The 8,023-nt window shown below is 46.8% G+C and overlaps 1 pseudogene; it reads left to right on the top strand.

The window, feature by feature from the left end:
- The first annotated feature begins 3,889 nt into the window (after positions 1-3,889).
- LOC132489310 (ataxin-2-like protein) lies at positions 3,890-7,170 on the top strand (annotated as a pseudogene).
- Positions 7,171-8,023: the final 853 nt, after the last annotated feature.

Raw genomic sequence — 8,023 nt, 5'->3', positions numbered from 1 at the left:
ATGAATGTTAGATTTAACATTATTTCACGTGTGTGTGTGACATTGAAGACTTTATGTACTTTTTAGGCAACAATTTTGAGAAGCTGTATTGTATTCTCCATTGGAGACCAATTTTACAGTTAGGTACATTTCAAAGCTACAGAAATATTCAAACATTTGTCTAGTGAACCATTGCCATAAGTATATAAAATACTTCAATAAGATCCTTACAAAATTTTTAACGAGTCTTATTTTTTTAGTTCCTTTACACTGATGTACCACAGTAACATATTCCTTGTGTCCAGTAATGTTAATTATTAATTTTTACATTATTCCTCTAGCTTACATTCATTATAATTTCACTATTTTCTTATGTCATCTAAACAATGAAAGGCCACATTGTTTTTTCAGATCATAAAACAATCTTTAAAAATGTATAATTTTATCCAATACAGAAAAGTAAATTGATTTTAAAATTCAGTTTTGGATTAAAGATAAGCTGATCTTGGGATACGTAGTTGAAGTGAATTTTCTTCCTTATTTTTCTAGGATTATCCATGTTTGAAAGGTTGGCTAAATATTTGGCATCAGTTTGATTCAGCATCAATAATGTACTTTCACAAATAGTATCACTTCAGAAATTTCTTATTTCTCTCAAAGTTTCCAAGAAGAGTATGTATATTGAAATTTTCAGCATAAATTTGCTTAAAAACTTAATTTTATTTAAAATATCATGCCAAGTCAAAAAAAATTATGAGTCAACATTTTCTAAAGAGCATCTTGTTTGCATTCTAGAATTGATACCTTACCATCAATGACTTCTTTAAAAATAATGTTTAGTATTCTACTAACAACTTTTTTTTCTTTCCTTTTTTTTTCCTCTTTTTAAAAATTCACTGCTATGGTTTAATTCTTCAAGTGCACATACCATATTATTAGTAACATATAACAGCAGATGCACCCTGCATATTAGGGAGGAAGCAGACCCAAGTAACACAGAGAGAGAATTTTATGTTTAATGTTTTCTTGTCCTGCCTTAAAACATAAATTTTATTTCATCAACTGGATAATAAATTTAACCTAGTTTGTGGAGCTTCCAGAGCAGAAGTACCTGAAAGGGGCACAGATACTATTGGGAATATGCATAGTGTTTATATCAAATGTAGTGAGCCAGTCATTGTTCCTTTAAAGTAAACAGCTCTGAAGAGAACAGACTGATGATTATAGCTATGATAGCTCCAATATTAGTTCCTATTCCTGGTGTGGTAGGTTTTGTTGACAGGGTTGTGATGACCTGAGAAAACTCATTTTGCTGATGTGGAGCCAAGGTCCACTTTTCACAAGGCTGAAGTTTGGAATGAATTATGGGATTGAAATTTAATAATGATAAGGGGCCTATAAGATGAAATCTATCTTCTGAAATGTTAAAAGGAATAACTATTTCATTTTTCTGTCAGCAGAATCAGATAGAAGAAGACAAGTATAGTAATGAATTAAATTCAGAATCATAGCTGTATTAGTCAGGGTCCTACAGAGAAATAGAACCAATAGGATATGAAAGGAGATCTATTATGAGGAACTGGGTCATGCAGTTATAGAGGCTCAGGAGGCCCATGATCCACGAGCCGCAGACCCAGGAGGTCAGTGGTGTAGTTCAGTCCAAGCCTGAAGGCCTGAGAATCAGAGAAGCCAATAGTGTAAATGCCAGCCTGAGGGCAGGAAAAGATGAGATGAGATGTCCCAGCTTAGCAGCAATGAGGCAGGAAAAAGGGGCAAATGCCTCCTTCTTCCACCTTTTTGTTTTATTCAGGCCCTTAACACATTGGATGATGCCCACCAGTTAGAGAGGGCAACTTACTTTACTGAGCCCACCAGCTCAAATACTAATCTCATCTAGAAACACCCTCACAGACAACACCCAGAAATAGTTTCACCAGATACCTGGGCATTCCCTGATCCAGTAAAGTTGATACATAAAATTAACTACCACAGTAGCTAAGAGACAAATGAGCAAGACAGTTTGTTTTTCCTTAAGGGGCGGAAGACCTTAGGGAGTAAAAATATAACAGAATATAAATAATGGAGAATAAGTTGAAAAACCTTCATTCAGTTAACAGAGGGTGTCAAAGTACAATAATAATAACCAAGACTAGAAGTAAGCAAAGAAAAATTGTACAAGGGAATCATAAAATTATGTTCTGCTGCCTTGGACAGAAACAGTCTATGTCTGCAGTAACCAACTTGACCAGAGTCTTGGGAGGATACTGTTCACCCATGTAGCTGTCAGTTTACAGACTACTGATGGACTGGACCTCCAGTGCTCTAGAGGAAATGGTGTATGTCTTCTTAATTAAGAAACCTGAATCTAATGACCATCTTGGAGTTTTGATCCTGTGTCAATTGTTAATAGTACATCATATTGTTCTTTCCATTATGGTTCAAGAGCAGAGTTCTCTGATGTCTTTCCCTGAAGACCAGCTTTTCAGGCTTCAGATCATGCAGGGTGACTGTTCTATAATGGATCTTGAATCTGTTGGCAATAAAGCTGGATATGAGCCCCTTGTATTATTTAATCATATCAGTTTACAATAGGTAGAATCTGACATTGGAAATGAAATTCCCAAACACATGGAAAGGCTTATCATTAACTTGGGAGGAGACAACTTGTGGGTCCTGGAGGGAGTTGGTCTTGTTCCAGTCAAGTCTAATTGGTAATACTTTAGGTCTTGAAATTTCAAGGATTTCTGAGAGCTTTGCTCATAATAATTTTAGGATTCCATTGATTCTCTCTACTTTTCCTCATGATTTTGGATGAAAAAGACAGTGAAGTTTCTGAATAAAAGGTGAACATTTACAGAGTTAAATAATAGCAATGCCAGTGAAATATGGGCATATGTCAATGGAGAGATAACTGAATTTCTTGACTTCCACCACACCCCAGTCAGGAAAATAAAGTCAAGCTATTATTATTATTATTATTATTAGAAGAAGAAGGAGGAGGAGGACTATTACCACTTTTAGGACCATAGTTCCAGTTATTATTTACTTTTTCTTAGGGTGAATCAAGGAAAGCCCTTGATTCACCCTAAGAAAAAGTAAATAATAACTGGAACACAATCTTAGCTCATTGCTTGGGGCATTTGTATAAAATCCATTTGGGGATGTTCAAAGGGGCTTTAGGACTTTACCTCCTTTTTACTTCCTACTTTTATAGTTTTGTAAGGATCATGCCATTGGCAGCTAGGACATGTGTTAGATATCCTCAGCAGTAGCCTTATTAAAATCAGGCACCAACGTTATTTTCTAATTGTTGACAATTTATCTCTGCCACTGTATGTGATGTATAAAGCATGTTTGCTTAACTCTACTTGAAATCTTTCAGTTCCAGAGATCTCTTGAGTGCCAAAGTTATCCCCATGAACTCTGCATCTTAATCTCTTCCACATTTTTTTCTCTGCATCGTTGGTTTGTCTCTGACAGTCAACAGTAACCTCTAAGTCCCTTCAACATGCATCTTCCTTAAGTGCTTATAGGCACAATTACTTGGGTAAACGATGCTTGCTGGTCATAGTGGTCACCTGCTATGTTTAGTTTTATTTGTTCAGAGGGAGGATGCCCCTGATGGATGACAGTTGGTTTTTGGCCAAGTACCAGAGACATCAGATTGTACAAGCATCGCACAGAAATTCTCATGTTGCCTGCTGGATGTGAAACCATGCCTCCTCCGGGCTGAGCATCTGCTTCCTTTAGGGTTTCTTAATTTGAAAGAAATCTATTGGTCCCTAGGTCATATGGTCATGGGCAAAAATTAAATTTCAACTTACATGCATGTTTTGTTAGGGTGGTCAATAAAACACTTTGAGTCATAATAATGTGTTATGGTGAGATAAAATTATCCGGAATTAAAGGAATGGAGCTCCCAACACCGCGGGGCTCGCCGCCGCCCACCAGCGGCGGTGGGGCCCAAGCTTCCCAGTCCCCCTCGTTTCCCACGCTCTCCAGCAGGGTCCCAGCCCTGGCCTCCTCTCTTCCTCCCTTTCCCCTACTGCCCCTTTCGGACGCTGCCCTCAAGTTGAAGCCTCAGCCACCACAACAGACCTCGAGCCCCAGCAGCCGCCCCCACGCAACAGGCCGTGGCCCGCTAGCCTCCCAAGAGCACCAGCCATCCCAACGGCGGCCTCCTGGGGCCCCCTGGCCTCCACCTCGGCTTCCCAGGGCCTCCCGCCTCCACTTCCCCTTGCCTGAGGCCTGCAGCTGCTGCTGGGAGCGGGCTCCGCCAGAGCCGAGGGCATCTTGGCGCTGCAGCCACCGCCACCACAGCAGAAACATCAGGAGAGGCCAGGGCAGCAGCCATCGACAGCACCAGGGTACAAAGCACAGGAAAGGCACCCCACAGTCACTGTGTTTGAGGGTGACAGCAATTCCAGAATGCTGCATTTCCTTACAACTGTTGTGGGCTCCACTTGTGATGTAAAGATGAAGAATGGTACCACCTGTGAAGGTACCTTCAAGATGCTGAGCTCAAAGTTCGAACTGGCCATAGACGCTGGGCACCAGAAAGCATCGGAAGCAGCAGGTGGCCCTCGTCAGGAAGACATTGTGGACACCATGGTATTTAAGTCAAGTGATGTCGTGCTTGTCCACTTCCAAAATGTTGACTTCAATTATGCTACTAAAGTTCACTGATTCAGCAATTGCCATGAACTCGAAAGTGAGTGGGGAGCACAAAGAGAAGATGCTTCAGTGCTTGGAGGGGGGCGACAGCAACAGCGATGACTATGACCTGGATTCTGACATGTCCAATGGATGGGACCCCAATGAAATGTTCAAGTTCAATGAAGAGAACTACTGTGTAAAGCCCGCCTATGACAGTGATCTTTCTTCTTGTCCCTTAGAGAAGGACAACTCAGAAGAATTTCATCAGCGGGAGCTGTGTGCAGCCCAGTTGACTTGAGAGACTGAATCGAGCCCCCAGTGCTGCCTGCGGATCGCCATGGAGAATGATGAAGGGTGCACCGAGGAGGAGAACAGTGCAGTTCAGCAACGGGGTTCAGGACGAAAGAGCCCTGGCTTGGCATCTAGAGAGGGAAAGTATATCCCTCTACCACATCGAGTTCAGGAATGTCCCAGGGGAGGAGTTTGATGCGGTAGTTCTCGTGCCGGCTGGCCTGGCCTTAGCGCTTTGTCACCTCTTAGCCTTCACCATCTTGACAATAGCAGCCCTAGCCCAGGTTCTGAGACATGCAGTATCAATGGAGGCCCTTCCCGCATGTCCCCTAAGGCACAGTGGCCTCTGAGAGGTACCAAGACTATGTCTTCCCCCAGCAACAGGCCTTCTGGAGAAGCTTCTGTTCCACCTGCTCCTGCAGTGGGCTGGATGTACCCCCTGTGGTCTCCCAAGTCAGCTGCCCCTGCCCCAGTCTCAGTTTCCTGTCCTGAGCCTCCTATCTGCTCAGCAGTACCGACCTCTTCAGCTTCCATCCCCGTGATGTCATCAGTTGGGGATCCTGGAGTAGCCTCCATTTCCCCAGCTTCTCCAAAGATCTCACTGTCCCCCACAGATGTAAAAGAACTCCTGGCCAAGTAACCTGAGAGAATGCTGCAGTTCCAGGAGCTGTCCTGGATAGCTGGGAAAGTCCCTGGCCTTCAGAACAAACAGAAATGCTTTCAACTGGAAGAACTGAGAAAGTTTGGGGCCCAGTTTAAGTTTCAGCCCAGTAGCTCCCCTGAGACCAGCCTGGATCCTTTCCCTCCCCAGATCCTAAAGAAGAAGGCCAAAGGGAAGGAGAAGGAGGTCTTTTGGCTTCAGACTCCTTGGGGGCTGTTTCTTCCTTTTAGAATCCGTATCGCTTAAGGAGGATGAACTACCCCTGCCACCAGCAGGAGGCACCAAGGGACGGGATCAGCCCTCGCCACCTTGCCCAAGCCAAAGAGATGACAAGGATGAGGTCCCTGTTGCTGAACAAGTGAAGAAGTCAACACAGAACCCTAAGGCCAAGGAGTTCAATCCCACTAAGATCCTGCTATCTGTTAATAAATCAACCAGTACTCCAACTTCTCCTGGGCCCCGGACTCATTCAACGCCCTCCATCCTGGTGCTGACAGCAGGTCAGAGTGGGCTATAAAGCCCCCAGTACATTTCCTACATACCTCAGATACACATGAGACCAGCTGTTCAGGCACCTCAGGCCACAAATCCTGCAGTCCAACTCAATGCCTGGACAGCAGGACAAGTACCAGGGAGCAAAAGGCTCCCTGCCCTCCCAGCACTCGGACAAACACCAGCCAGCTTCAGCCTCTCTGATGATGCAGGCCACCGCCACCGCTTCTGCCCCACCTCTGGTGGCTGCCACACCTTATTCTTCCTGCATCCCCTACAACCCACAGCAGTTCCCAGGCCAGCCCAGCATGATGCAGCCCATGGCCCCCTACCCCTCACAGCCAGTGTTTGCCCCCATGCTTCAGACCAACCCATGCATGCTGACGTCGGGGAGCCATCCCCAGGCCATTGTGTCACCCTTCACCCCTCAGTACACTTCTGCAGAGCACCCCACCCACCAAGCCCTTCATGCCACTGTTCACCAGTCCTATCTGCACCATGCCATGTAGCTCCATGCACACCAGCCGCAACCAGCCACCATTGGAAGCCAACTGCAGTCCCAGCATGTGGACCCTGGTCCCATCCAGCACCAGGTGGGGCAGTCCCCACACCTGGGAAGTGTATAGCCATAGAAGAACCTGTACCACCCAGGGGTCCTGAGAGGTACACCGCCCTCTCTGCCACCGGGACCTTCTGCCCAGTCCTGTCAGAGCAGCTTCCCCAAACCAGCTGCTGTGTATTCCATCCATGCCCACAAGCAGTTGCCCCATGGTGTCACCAATATGGCCCATGTTACCCACGCCCATGTCCAAACTGGAATCACAGCAGCCCAGCCTCCTCACCCTGGGACTCCCCACCTGCCCCAGATGATGCTGCTGTACCCACCCCAGAGCCATGGGGGCTCCCCTCAAGGTGCAATGTCCCAGACTGGGGTTCCTGCATTCTCAGCTTCCATACCCTCACCCTACCCCTACATCGGACACTCCCAAGGTGAACAGCCTGGCCAGGCACCTAGACTTCTGGGAGAAGCTGATGACAGGATTCATGAGTTCTCATTAGCTGGAGGAATTTGGCTGATGCACCGCAGGTAGGGCAGGATGCATGGGCTCTGGGTGAAGAGTGAGGGGTCTTGGAGGCAGGGCTGTTGCACAGGGCGCCTGCCGACCTGCACCTGTTTGTCATGTAGGGTGAGCAGAAGCCACAGTCGCTGCCACCAGGGGCTTGCTCCTGGCTCTGTTCTTTGCTTCCTTCCATCTTCCCTCAGTTGTGATCCAGCAGCCCCCCTCCCCACTGCATCCTCAGCTCTCAGTGAACCCAACTCTCTCCTGACTTAGCCAAGGTAAGGTCAGCACAGCAGACAGGGTCAGGCTGGGATGTGGGGGGCTGAGCTGGGCACATGAGGAAGAGCTCTGGCTCACTGGGAAACGGCGATTGATCTGTGCTTCTGACAGCACCATGAGACACCTCGAGGAGGCCGGGCCTATCAACACTCCCCCACACCCCGCACTGGACAGCGGTGGATGAAGGGACAGCTGCTTGGGTTCTCATGTGCCTGCTCTCTTCTCTCTCCCCTCCAACTAGCTCAATCTCATCCCTCCCGACAGCTCCACTTCCACCCTCCATGGAACTGAAGATTGTCCTGGCTGTGACCTGAGACCTCCATGAGTGCAGGTAAGAGTGATCTATGTCTCTTCCCCCAGCAGCTCGGAGCAGTCCCAGCCCCCCAGCCCCTAAGCCCCCTCCCCCACACTCGGGGGGTGGGGAGCTGTGGAATTCCTGCCAAGCACCTTGAATGGGAAGGGCCTCAAAGTGGGCAGGGCCAGGGTCCAGCAGGGGTGGGGGGTTTCTGCTCCGCCCCTGACCATCCCCAGCCCAACTTGCTCTCCCATCCTCTCATCTATCCCCCCACTGGAGATGGAAGATCTTTTATTTTCTGTTATTTAT

The sequence above is a fragment of the Mesoplodon densirostris genome, chromosome 1, assembly GCF_025265405.1.
Source record: "Mesoplodon densirostris isolate mMesDen1 chromosome 1, mMesDen1 primary haplotype, whole genome shotgun sequence".
In the NCBI taxonomy this organism is placed as follows: Eukaryota; Metazoa; Chordata; class Mammalia; order Artiodactyla; family Ziphiidae; genus Mesoplodon; species Mesoplodon densirostris.
This window is presented reverse-complemented; position numbering and strand designations above follow the sequence as displayed.